Raw genomic sequence first — 13,133 nt, forward strand, 5'->3', positions numbered from 1 at the left:
GCCGCTGGCGCCCAGTCGCCTGTGCCACCCTCCGGGTCTCAAAGCACTCCTCAGTCAGCTCAAGGACCGGGGCCACCTGGCCTTCGGGGTCACATGGGCTTGGGCACGACGGAAGGGACCGCTTGCCCCCGTGGAACAGACATTCTCCCCGTGGACAACCTCAGGTGCCGGGACCCTCTGCTCCGCCTTGGAAAACCCACCTTCTGCAATGTATGCCCAACGCAATCAGGCCGAGCAGATTGACCCCCTCGGCCCGGCCCCAGTGTGTGATGGGGCTCTGTGCGTGAGGGCTTGCTCTTCCCCACCTACACCAGGCACGGCATCTAACACACACACACACACACACACACACACCACGCAGAGACACCCAGACCACGCACGCACGCACGGGGACGCACCCTCCTCTCCCCCACCCCACACACGAGCAGCCGAAGGACAAGAGGGTATGGCTGGGGCCTGAGCGGGAACAAGCGAAGCCTTGGTTTGCGGCCCCTCGGCCAACTGCATCAGGATTTTTGTCTGGGCTCGGAGGCCAGAGGATCTCTGCCATTTGCTAGCAGGGCCAGGGATGGCAGGAGGGTGGGTACGGGGCTCAGCCAGGGCCAGTTCTGCTGGCACGATCCTGTAGCACGTGGCCGGGTCTGAAGGAGGCCAAGCAGGGGCACAAGACCCAGCAGCGGCACAGGGAAGAGGCCCAGGGCACCCAGGAGCAGACGAGACCCGGGAGTCGTGCGTGCTTGGCGTGGCCGCGGGCCCCGTGACGCCCGAGGACTCGAGTGCTCAGCCCCGTGTAGTGGCCGCGAAGGCCTGCCTGGGAGAAACGCCCCGGGAGGCCGGCAGGAACCCGGGATCGGAAGGGATGTGGAGGGGCCCCGGGTCGGAGGAGATGGCTTTGGCTGTGTTTGGTTTTGTTTCTTCTTCCCAAGATCCCGGGTGTGAAAGGGGCCAGAGGTGAAGTCCTGGGCTGGAAAGCCTCACGATTCAGCCCCGCAGCCCCAGGCCCTGAGTGTGGAGGAGGGCGGAGCGGGTCGGCGAAGGGCGCGGCTGCCGTTTTCCTGATGGGCTGGAGGGGCAGTGGCACTTTCCGGACGAAGAGGACCGGAAGGGTCCCCGAGACCTCCGCTGGGAGCCACGCACCCACCCAAGGATACGGCTCCAGGAGGCGACGGAGGAGGGCGGCTGCTTGCCCTGGCCCGAGCTGTGCGTCCCCCGCCTTGGCCACAGCAGTGGACATTCCCAGAAGAACAAGCGCCCGAGAGCACTGAGAAATTTTCCCCCGAGAAAACTTGACCCTCTTCCTGGCAGCAGGACACCTCGGGAAGAAAGCCACCCAGCGGCCACCTGGGCGAGACCGGCTGCCCGAGCAGGCGCGCGGGGCCTCTGGCCGCTGGCCCCGGGCTGCCAGCCCCCACCCGGACTCCCAGCCGTGCCAGGAGAGCAGCGTGGAGACGCACGCCGGGGCCCTCGGCAGGCTCTTGGGGCTCCCGGAGGCGGCGGCTAGCGTCTACGGCCATACCACCCTGAACGCGCCCGATCTCGTCTGATCTCGGAAGCTAAGCAGGGTCGGGCCTGGTTAGTACTTGGATGGGAGACCGCCTGGGAATACCGGGTGCTGTAGGCTTTTGCTCCTCCCTCCCTCGCTGCTCCTTTTGTCTTCGGGGACTTCGCCACCACCCCCCCCACCACCACCACCACCCCCAGCACCACCACCACCACCACCACCACAACGACCCACCGTGACCACGACCCCGACCCCGTCCGGGCCACCCGCCAGACCCACGCACACCGAATCCTCACAGCTACGTCCCCGAATCCTCTCCCCTCCCCACACTCTCCTGGGGCGCGCGCCCGCGACACGGGTCACCAGCGAGGTTGGTCCCAGGCCACGTTGGGGACCGCTCCCCAACTGCCCTCCAGGCGGGCGGGGAGGGACGTGCGGAAGCCATGAGAAAGTGGGTCCTGCACCCCAGCGGGCCCCACAGCGGGACGCGCCACACCTGGGCTCGCCACAAGGTGGTGCACTGGGTCCAGGGCAAGACGCCAGGGGACAGAGAAGCAGGGAGCCTCAGTCGGGTGCTGCTCCACGTCGCGCTCCGTCGCTCAACCCAAGACAGGGCAGCCAGCGCGCGACCTCTACGTGGGATCCCGCCTCCCACGGCAGAGCCTGCGGTCACAGGGACAGAGGGCGCAGGCCGCCAGAGCTCCGGATGCCAGCGGCAGCTCCCCGTCCCGCTCAAAGGGAGGGAGGGCCGCCGCTGGCGCCCAGTCGCCTGTGCCACCCTCCGGGTCTCAAAGCACTCCTCAGTCAGCTCAAGGACCGGGGCCACCTGGCCTTCGGGGTCACATGGGCTTGGGCACGACGGAAGGGACCGCTTGCCCCCGTGGAACAGACATTCTCCCCGTGGACAACCTCAGGTGCCGGGACCCTCTGCTCCGCCTTGGAAAACCCACCTTCTGCAATGTATGCCCAACGCAATCAGGCCGAGCAGATTGACCCCCTCGGCCCGGCCCCAGTGTGTGATGGGGCTCTGTGCGTGAGGGCTTGCTCTTCCCCACCTACACCAGGCACGGCATCTAACACACACACACACACACACACACACCACGCAGAGACACCCAGACCACGCACGCACGCACGGGGACGCACCCTCCTCTCCCCCACCCCACACACGAGCAGCCGAAGGACAAGAGGGTATGGCTGGGGCCTGAGCGGGAACAAGCGAAGCCTTGGTTTGCGGCCCCTCGGCCAACTGCATCAGGATTTTTGTCTGGGCTCGGAGGCCAGAGGATCTCTGCCATTTGCTAGCAGGGCCAGGGATGGCAGGAGGGTGGGTACGGGGCTCAGCCAGGGCCAGTTCTGCTGGCACGATCCTGTAGCACGTGGCCGCGTAGCACGGGGCCGGGTCTGAAGGAGGCCAAGCAGGGGCACAAGACCCAGCAGCGGCACAGGGAAGAGGCCCAGGGCACCCAGGAGCAGACGAGACCCGGGAGTCGTGCGTGCTTGGCGTGGCCGCGGGCCCCGTGACGCCCGAGGACTCGAGTGCTCAGCCCCGTGTAGTGGCCGCGAAGGCCTGCCTGGGAGAAACGCCCCGGGAGGCCGGCAGGAACCCGGGATCGGAAGGGATGTGGAGGGGCCCCGGGTCGGAGGAGATGGCTTTGGCTGTGTTTGGTTTTGTTTCTTCTTCCCAAGATCCCGGGTGTGAAAGGGGCCAGAGGTGAAGTCCTGGGCTGGAAAGCCTCACGATTCAGCCCCGCAGCCCCAGGCCCTGAGTGTGGAGGAGGGCGGAGCGGGTCGGCGAAGGGCGCGGCTGCCGTTTTCCTGATGGGCTGGAGGGGCAGTGGCGCTTTCCGGACGAAGAGGACCGGAAGGGTCCCCGAGACCTCCGCTGGGAGCCACGCACCCACCCAAGGATACGGCTCCAGGAGGCGACGGAGGAGGGCGGCTGCTTGCCCTGGCCCGAGCTGTGCGTCCCCCGCCTTGGCCACAGCAGTGGACATTCCCAGAAGAACAAGCGCCCGAGAGCACTGAGAAATTTTCCCCCGAGAAAACTTGACCCTCGTCCTGGCAGCAGGACACCTCGGGAAGAAAGCCACCCAGCGGCCACCTGGGCGAGACCGGCTGCCCGAGCAGGCGCGCGGGGCCTCTGGCCGCTGGCCCCGGGCTGCCAGCCCCCACCCGGACTCCCAGCCGTGCCAGGAGAGCAGCGTGGAGACGCACGCCGGGGCCCTCGGCAGGCTCTTGGGGCTCCCGGAGGCGGCGGCTAGCGTCTACGGCCATACCACCCTGAACGCGCCCGATCTCGTCTGATCTCGGAAGCTAAGCAGGGTCGGGCCTGGTTAGTACTTGGATGGGAGACCGCCTGGGAATACCGGGTGCTGTAGGCTTTTGCTCCTCCCTCCCTCGCTGCTCCTTTTGTCTTCGGGGACTTCGCCACCACCCCCCCCACCACCACCACCACCCCCAGCACCACCACCACCACCACCACCACAACGACCCACCGTGACCACGACCCCGACCCCGTCCGGGCCACCCGCCAGACCCACGCACACCGAATCCTCACAGCTACGTCCCCGAATCCTCTCCCCTCCCCACACTCTCCTGGGGCGCGCGCCCGCGACACGGGTCACCAGCGAGGTTGGTCCCAGGCCACGTTGGGGACCGCTCCCCAACTGCCCTCCAGGCGGGCGGGGAGGGACGTGCGGAAGCCATGAGAAAGTGGGTCCTGCACCCCAGCGGGCCCCACAGCGGGACGCGCCACACCTGGGCTCGCCACAAGGTGGTGCACTGGGTCCAGGGCAAGACGCCAGGGGACAGAGAAGCAGGGAGCCTCAGTCGGGTGCTGCTCCACGTCGCGCTCCGTCGCTCAACCCAAGACAGGGCAGCCAGCGCGCGACCTCTACGTGGGATCCCGCCTCCCACGGCAGAGCCTGCGGTCACAGGGACAGAGGGCGCAGGCCGCCAGAGCTCCGGATGCCAGCGGCAGCTCCCCGTCCCGCTCAAAGGGAGGGAGGGCCGCCGCTGGCGCCCAGTCGCCTGTGCCACCCTCCGGGTCTCAAAGCACTCCTCAGTCAGCTCAAGGACCGGGGCCACCTGGCCTTCGGGGTCACATGGGCTTGGGCACGACGGAAGGGACCGCTTGCCCCCGTGGAACAGACATTCTCCCCGTGGACAACCTCAGGTGCCGGGACCCTCTGCTCCGCCTTGGAAAACCCACCTTCTGCAATGTATGCCCAACGCAATCAGGCCGAGCAGATTGACCCCCTCGGCCCGGCCCCAGTGTGTGATGGGGCTCTGTGCGTGAGGGCTTGCTCTTCCCCACCTACACCAGGCACGGCATCTAACACACACACACACACACACACACACACCACGCAGAGACACCCAGACCACGCACGCACGCACGGGGACGCACCCTCCTCTCCCCCACCCCACACACGAGCAGCCGAAGGACAAGAGGGTATGGCTGGGGCCTGAGCGGGAACAAGCGAAGCCTTGGTTTGCGGCCCCTCGGCCAACTGCATCAGGATTTTTGTCTGGGCTCGGAGGCCAGAGGATCTCTGCCATTTGCTAGCAGGGCCAGGGATGGCAGGAGGGTGGGTACGGGGCTCAGCCAGGGCCAGTTCTGCTGGCACGATCCTGTAGCACGTGGCCGCGTAGCACGGGGCCGGGTCTGAAGGAGGCCAAGCAGGGGCACAAGACCCAGCAGCGGCACAGGGAAGAGGCCCAGGGCACCCAGGAGCAGACGAGACCCGGGAGTCGTGCGTGCTTGGCGTGGCCGCGGGCCCCGTGACGCCCGAGGACTCGAGTGCTCAGCCCCGTGTAGTGGCCGCGAAGGCCTGCCTGGGAGAAACGCCCCGGGAGGCCGGCAGGAACCCGGGATCGGAAGGGATGTGGAGGGGCCCCGGGTCGGAGGAGATGGCTTTGGCTGTGTTTGGTTTTGTTTCTTCTTCCCAAGATCCCGGGTGTGAAAGGGGCCAGAGGTGAAGTCCTGGGCTGGAAAGCCTCACGATTCAGCCCCGCAGCCCCAGGCCCTGAGTGTGGAGGAGGGCGGAGCGGGTCGGCGAAGGGCGCGGCTGCCGTTTTCCTGATGGGCTGGAGGGGCAGTGGCGCTTTCCGGACGAAGAGGACCGGAAGGGTCCCCGAGACCTCCGCTGGGAGCCACGCACCCACCCAAGGATACGGCTCCAGGAGGCGACGGAGGAGGGCGGCTGCTTGCCCTGGCCCGAGCTGTGCGTCCCCCGCCTTGGCCACAGCAGTGGACATTCCCAGAAGAACAAGCGCCCGAGAGCACTGAGAAATTTTCCCCCGAGAAAACTTGACCCTCGTCCTGGCAGCAGGACACCTCGGGAAGAAAGCCACCCAGCGGCCACCTGGGCGAGACCGGCTGCCCGAGCAGGCGCGCGGGGCCTCTGGCCGCTGGCCCCGGGCTGCCAGCCCCCACCCGGACTCCCAGCCGTGCCAGGAGAGCAGCGTGGAGACGCACGCCGGGGCCCTCGGCAGGCTCTTGGGGCTCCCGGAGGCGGCGGCTAGCGTCTACGGCCATACCACCCTGAACGCGCCCGATCTCGTCTGATCTCGGAAGCTAAGCAGGGTCGGGCCTGGTTAGTACTTGGATGGGAGACCGCCTGGGAATACCGGGTGCTGTAGGCTTTTGCTCCTCCCTCCCTCGCTGCTCCTTTTGTCTTCGGGGACTTCGCCACCACCCCCCCCCCCACCACCACCACCACCCCCAGCACCACCACCACCACCACCACCACAACGACCCACCGTGACCACGACCCCGACCCCGTCCGGGCCACCCGCCAGACCCACGCACACCGAATCCTCACAGCTACGTCCCCGAATCCTCTCCCCTCCCCACACTCTCCTGGGGCGCGCGCCCGCGACACGGGTCACCAGCGAGGTTGGTCCCAGGCCACGTTGGGGACCGCTCCCCAACTGCCCTCCAGGCGGGCGGGGAGGGACGTGCGGAAGCCATGAGAAAGTGGGTCCTGCACCCCAGCGGGCCCCACAGCGGGACGCGCCACACCTGGGCTCGCCACAAGGTGGTGCACTGGGTCCAGGGCAAGACGCCAGGGGACAGAGAAGCAGGGAGCCTCAGTCGGGTGCTGCTCCACGTCGCGCTCCGTCGCTCAACCCAAGACAGGGCAGCCAGCGCGCGACCTCTACGTGGGATCCCGCCTCCCACGGCAGAGCCTGCGGTCACAGGGACAGAGGGCGCAGGCCGCCAGAGCTCCGGATGCCAGCGGCAGCTCCCCGTCCCGCTCAAAGGGAGGGAGGGCCGCCGCTGGCGCCCAGTCGCCTGTGCCACCCTCCGGGTCTCAAAGCACTCCTCAGTCAGCTCAAGGACCGGGGCCACCTGGCCTTCGGGGTCACATGGGCTTGGGCACGACGGAAGGGACCGCTTGCCCCCGTGGAACAGACATTCTCCCCGTGGACAACCTCAGGTGCCGGGACCCTCTGCTCCGCCTTGGAAAACCCACCTTCTGCAATGTATGCCCAACGCAATCAGGCCGAGCAGATTGACCCCCTCGGCCCGGCCCCAGTGTGTGATGGGGCTCTGTGCGTGAGGGCTTGCTCTTCCCCACCTACACCAGGCACGGCATCTAACACACACACACACACACACACACACACCACGCAGAGACACCCAGACCACGCACGCACGCACGGGGACGCACCCTCCTCTCCCCCACCCCACACACGAGCAGCCGAAGGACAAGAGGGTATGGCTGGGGCCTGAGCGGGAACAAGCGAAGCCTTGGTTTGCGGCCCCTCGGCCAACTGCATCAGGATTTTTGTCTGGGCTCGGAGGCCAGAGGATCTCTGCCATTTGCTAGCAGGGCCAGGGATGGCAGGAGGGTGGGTACGGGGCTCAGCCAGGGCCAGTTCTGCTGGCACGATCCTGTAGCACGTGGCCGCGTAGCACGGGGCCGGGTCTGAAGGAGGCCAAGCAGGGGCACAAGACCCAGCAGCGGCACAGGGAAGAGGCCCAGGGCACCCAGGAGCAGACGAGACCCGGGAGTCGTGCGTGCTTGGCGTGGCCGCGGGCCCCGTGACGCCCGAGGACTCGAGTGCTCAGCCCCGTGTAGTGGCCGCGAAGGCCTGCCTGGGAGAAACGCCCCGGGAGGCCGGCAGGAACCCGGGATCGGAAGGGATGTGGAGGGGCCCCGGGTCGGAGGAGATGGCTTTGGCTGTGTTTGGTTTTGTTTCTTCTTCCCAAGATCCCGGGTGTGAAAGGGGCCAGAGGTGAAGTCCTGGGCTGGAAAGCCTCACGATTCAGCCCCGCAGCCCCAGGCCCTGAGTGTGGAGGAGGGCGGAGCGGGTCGGCGAAGGGCGCGGCTGCCGTTTTCCTGATGGGCTGGAGGGGCAGTGGCGCTTTCCGGACGAAGAGGACCGGAAGGGTCCCCGAGACCTCCGCTGGGAGCCACGCACCCACCCAAGGATACGGCTCCAGGAGGCGACGGAGGAGGGCGGCTGCTTGCCCTGGCCCGAGCTGTGCGTCCCCCGCCTTGGCCACAGCAGTGGACATTCCCAGAAGAACAAGCGCCCGAGAGCACTGAGAAATTTTCCCCCGAGAAAACTTGACCCTCATCCTGGCAGCAGGACACCTCGGGAAGAAAGCCACCCAGCGGCCACCTGGGCGAGACCGGCTGCCCGAGCAGGCGCGCGGGGCCTCTGGCCGCTGGCCCCGGGCTGCCAGCCCCCACCCGGACTCCCAGCCGTGCCAGGAGAGCAGCGTGGAGACGCACGCCGGGGCCCTCGGCAGGCTCTTGGGGCTCCCGGAGGCGGCGGCTAGCGTCTACGGCCATACCACCCTGAACGCGCCCGATCTCGTCTGATCTCGGAAGCTAAGCAGGGTCGGGCCTGGTTAGTACTTGGATGGGAGACCGCCTGGGAATACCGGGTGCTGTAGGCTTTTGCTCCTCCCTCCCTCGCTGCTCCTTTTGTCTTCGGGGACTTCGCCACCACCCCCCCCACCACCACCACCACCACCCCCAGCACCACCACCACCACCACCACCACAACGACCCACCGTGACCACGACCCCGACCCCGTCCGGGCCACCCGCCAGACCCACGCACACCGAATCCTCACAGCTACGTCCCCGAATCCTCTCCCCTCCCCACACTCTCCTGGGGCGCGCGCCCGCGACACGGGTCACCAGCGAGGTTGGTCCCAGGCCACGTTGGGGACCGCTCCCCAACTGCCCTCCAGGCGGGCGGGGAGGGACGTGCGGAAGCCATGAGAAAGTGGGTCCTGCACCCCAGCGGGCCCCACAGCGGGACGCGCCACACCTGGGCTCGCCACAAGGTGGTGCACTGGGTCCAGGGCAAGACGCCAGGGGACAGAGAAGCAGGGAGCCTCAGTCGGGTGCTGCTCCACGTCGCGCTCCGTCGCTCAACCCAAGACAGGGCAGCCAGCGCGCGACCTCTACGTGGGATCCCGCCTCCCACGGCAGAGCCTGCGGTCACAGGGACAGAGGGCGCAGGCCGCCAGAGCTCCGGATGCCAGCGGCAGCTCCCCGTCCCGCTCAAAGGGAGGGAGGGCCGCCGCTGGCGCCCAGTCGCCTGTGCCACCCTCCGGGTCTCAAAGCACTCCTCAGTCAGCTCAAGGACCGGGGCCACCTGGCCTTCGGGGTCACATGGGCTTGGGCACGACGGAAGGGACCGCTTGCCCCCGTGGAACAGACATTCTCCCCGTGGACAACCTCAGGTGCCGGGACCCTCTGCTCCGCCTTGGAAAACCCACCTTCTGCAATGTATGCCCAACGCAATCAGGCCGAGCAGATTGACCCCCTCGGCCCGGCCCCAGTGTGTGATGGGGCTCTGTGCGTGAGGGCTTGCTCTTCCCCACCTACACCAGGCACGGCATCTAACACACACACACACACACACACACACACCACGCAGAGACACCCAGACCACGCACGCACGCACGGGGACGCACCCTCCTCTCCCCCACCCCACACACGAGCAGCCGAAGGACAAGAGGGTATGGCTGGGGCCTGAGCGGGAACAAGCGAAGCCTTGGTTTGCGGCCCCTCGGCCAACTGCATCAGGATTTTTGTCTGGGCTCGGAGGCCAGAGGATCTCTGCCATTTGCTAGCAGGGCCAGGGATGGCAGGAGGGTGGGTACGGGGCTCAGCCAGGGCCAGTTCTGCTGGCACGATCCTGTAGCACGTGGCCGCGTAGCACGGGGCCGGGTCTGAAGGAGGCCAAGCAGGGGCACAAGACCCAGCAGCGGCACAGGGAAGAGGCCCAGGGCACCCAGGAGCAGATGAGACCCGGGAGTCGTGCGTGCTTGGCGTGGCCGCGGGCCCCGTGACGCCCGAGGACTCGAGTGCTCAGCCCCGTGTAGTGGCCGCGAAGGCCTGCCTGGGAGAAACGCCCCGGGAGGCCGGCAGGAACCCGGGATCGGAAGGGATGTGGAGGGGCCCCGGGTCGGAGGAGATGGCTTTGGCTGTGTTTGGTTTTGTTTCTTCTTCCCAAGATCCCGGGTGTGAAAGGGGCCAGAGGTGAAGTCCTGGGCTGGAAAGCCTCACGATTCAGCCCCGCAGCCCCAGGCCCTGAGTGTGGAGGAGGGCGGAGCGGGTCGGCGAAGGGCGCGGCTGCCGTTTTCCTGATGGGCTGGAGGGGCAGTGGCGCTTTCCGGACGAAGAGGACCGGAAGGGTCCCCGAGACCTCCGCTGGGAGCCACGCACCCACCCAAGGATACGGCTCCAGGAGGCGACGGAGGAGGGCGGCTGCTTGCCCTGGCCCGAGCTGTGCGTCCCCCGCCTTGGCCACAGCAGTGGACATTCCCAGAAGAACAAGCGCCCGAGAGCACTGAGAAATTTTCCCCCGAGAAAACTTGACCCTCGTCCTGGCAGCAGGACACCTCGGGAAGAAAGCCACCCAGCGGCCACCTGGGCGAGACCGGCTGCCCGAGCAGGCGCGCGGGGCCTCTGGCCGCTGGCCCCGGGCTGCCAGCCCCCACCCGGACTCCCAGCCGTGCCAGGAGAGCAGCGTGGAGACGCACGCCGGGGCCCTCGGCAGGCTCTTGGGGCTCCCGGAGGCGGCGGCTAGCGTCTACGGCCATACCACCCTGAACGCGCCCGATCTCGTCTGATCTCGGAAGCTAAGCAGGGTCGGGCCTGGTTAGTACTTGGATGGGAGACCGCCTGGGAATACCGGGTGCTGTAGGCTTTTGCTCCTCCCTCCCTCGCTGCTCCTTTTGTCTTCGGGGACTTCGCCACCACCCCCCCCCCCACCACCACCACCACCCCCAGCACCACCACCACCACCACCACCACAACGACCCACCGTGACCACGACCCCGACCCCGTCCGGGCCACCCGCCAGACCCACGCACACCGAATCCTCACAGCTACGTCCCCGAATCCTCTCCCCTCCCCACACTCTCCTGGGGCGCGCGCCCGCGACACGGGTCACCAGCGAGGTTGGTCCCAGGCCACGTTGGGGACCGCTCCCCAACTGCCCTCCAGGCGGGCGGGGAGGGACGTGCGGAAGCCATGAGAAAGTGGGTCCTGCACCCCAGCGGGCCCCACAGCGGGACGCGCCACACCTGGGCTCGCCACAAGGTGGTGCACTGGGTCCAGGGCAAGACGCCAGGGGACAGAGAAGCAGGGAGCCTCAGTCGGGTGCTGCTCCACGTCGCGCTCCGTCGCTCAACCCAAGACAGGGCAGCCAGCGCGCGACCTCTACGTGGGATCCCGCCTCCCACGGCAGAGCCTGCGGTCACAGGGACAGAGGGCGCAGGCCGCCAGAGCTCCGGATGCCAGCGGCAGCTCCCCGTCCCGCTCAAAGGGAGGGAGGGCCGCCGCTGGCGCCCAGTCGCCTGTGCCACCCTCCGGGTCTCAAAGCACTCCTCAGTCAGCTCAAGGACCGGGGCCACCTGGCCTTCGGGGTCACATGGGCTTGGGCACGACGGAAGGGACCGCTTGCCCCCGTGGAACAGACATTCTCCCCGTGGACAACCTCAGGTGCCGGGACCCTCTGCTCCGCCTTGGAAAACCCACCTTCTGCAATGTATGCCCAACGCAATCAGGCCGAGCAGATTGACCCCCTCGGCCCGGCCCCAGTGTGTGATGGGGCTCTGTGCGTGAGGGCTTGCTCTTCCCCACCTACACCAGGCACGGCATCTAACACACACACACACACACACACACACACCACGCAGAGACACCCAGACCACGCACGCACGCACGGGGACGCACCCTCCTCTCCCCCACCCCACACACGAGCAGCCGAAGGACAAGAGGGTATGGCTGGGGCCTGAGCGGGAACAAGCGAAGCCTTGGTTTGCGGCCCCTCGGCCAACTGCATCAGGATTTTTGTCTGGGCTCGGAGGCCAGAGGATCTCTGCCATTTGCTAGCAGGGCCAGGGATGGCAGGAGGGTGGGTACGGGGCTCAGCCAGGGCCAGTTCTGCTGGCACGATCCTGTAGCACGTGGCCGCGTAGCACGGGGCCGGGTCTGAAGGAGGCCAAGCAGGGGCACAAGACCCAGCAGCGGCACAGGGAAGAGGCCCAGGGCACCCAGGAGCAGACGAGACCCGGGAGTCGTGCGTGCTTGGCGTGGCCGCGGGCCCCGTGACGCCCGAGGACTCGAGTGCTCAGCCCCGTGTAGTGGCCGCGAAGGCCTGCCTGGGAGAAACGCCCCGGGAGGCCGGCAGGAACCCGGGATCGGAAGGGATGTGGAGGGGCCCCGGGTCGGAGGAGATGGCTTTGGCTGTGTTTGGTTTTGTTTCTTCTTCCCAAGATCCCGGGTGTGAAAGGGGCCAGAGGTGAAGTCCTGGGCTGGAAAGCCTCACGATTCAGCCCCGCAGCCCCAGGCCCTGAGTGTGGAGGAGGGCGGAGCGGGTCGGCGAAGGGCGCGGCTGCCGTTTTCCTGATGGGCTGGAGGGGCAGTGGCGCTTTCCGGACGAAGAGGACCGGAAGGGTCCCCGAGACCTCCGCTGGGAGCCACGCACCCACCCAAGGATACGGCTCCAGGAGGCGACGGAGGAGGGCGGCTGCTTGCCCTGGCCCGAGCTGTGCGTCCCCCGCCTTGGCCACAGCAGTGGACATTCCCAGAAGAACAAGCGCCCGAGAGCACTGAGAAATTTTCCCCCGAGAAAACTTGACCCTCGTCCTGGCAGCAGGACACCTCGGGAAGAAAGCCACCCAGCGGCCACCTGGGCGAGACCGGCTGCCCGAGCAGGCGCGCGGGGCCTCTGGCCGCTGGCCCCGGGCTGCCAGCCCCCACCCGGACTCCCAGCCGTGCCAGGAGAGCAGCGTGGAGACGCACGCCGGGGCCCTCGGCAGGCTCTTGGGGCTCCCGGAGGCGGCGGCTAGCGTCTACGGCCATACCACCCTGAACGCGCCCGATCTCGTCTGATCTCGGAAGCTAAGCAGGGTCGGGCCTGGTTAGTACTTGGATGGGAGACCGCCTGGGAATACCGGGTGCTGTAGGCTTTTGCTCCTCCCTCCCTCGCTGCTCCTTTTGTCTTCGGGGACTTCGCCACCACCCCCCCCACCACCACCACCACCACCCCCAGCACCACCACCACCACCACCACCACAACGACCCACCGTGACCACGACCCCGACCCCGTCCGGGCCACCCGCCAGACCCACGCACACCGAATCC

General features: G+C 67.7%; 6 non-coding genes across 6 annotated transcripts; all 6 read left to right on the plus strand.

Annotated features, from left to right (window-relative positions):
* Positions 1 to 1,502: 1,502 nt before the first annotated feature.
* Positions 1,503 to 1,621, plus strand: LOC141411895 (5S ribosomal RNA). The gene has a single exon (XR_012436735.1). It is a non-coding gene; the product is annotated as a 5S ribosomal RNA (ribosomal RNA).
* Positions 1,622 to 3,766: 2,145 nt separating this feature from the next.
* LOC141411896 (5S ribosomal RNA) lies at positions 3,767 to 3,885 on the plus strand. Its single transcript, XR_012436736.1, has one exon. It is a non-coding gene; the product is annotated as a 5S ribosomal RNA (ribosomal RNA).
* A 2,147-nt stretch (positions 3,886 to 6,032) lies between these two features.
* On the plus strand, positions 6,033 to 6,151 carry LOC141411897 (5S ribosomal RNA). The gene has a single exon (XR_012436737.1). It is a non-coding gene; the product is annotated as a 5S ribosomal RNA (ribosomal RNA).
* A 2,150-nt stretch (positions 6,152 to 8,301) lies between these two features.
* Positions 8,302 to 8,420, plus strand: LOC141411898 (5S ribosomal RNA). The gene has a single exon (XR_012436738.1). It is a non-coding gene; the product is annotated as a 5S ribosomal RNA (ribosomal RNA).
* Positions 8,421 to 10,570: 2,150 nt separating this feature from the next.
* Positions 10,571 to 10,689, plus strand: LOC141411899 (5S ribosomal RNA). Its single transcript, XR_012436739.1, has one exon. It is a non-coding gene; the product is annotated as a 5S ribosomal RNA (ribosomal RNA).
* A 2,150-nt stretch (positions 10,690 to 12,839) lies between these two features.
* LOC141411900 (5S ribosomal RNA) lies at positions 12,840 to 12,958 on the plus strand. Its single transcript, XR_012436740.1, has one exon. It is a non-coding gene; the product is annotated as a 5S ribosomal RNA (ribosomal RNA).
* Positions 12,959 to 13,133: the final 175 nt, after the last annotated feature.

Source organism: Castor canadensis, chromosome 10 (genome assembly GCF_047511655.1).
Source record: "Castor canadensis chromosome 10, mCasCan1.hap1v2, whole genome shotgun sequence".
Lineage (NCBI taxonomy): Eukaryota > Metazoa > Chordata > Mammalia > Rodentia > Castoridae > Castor > Castor canadensis.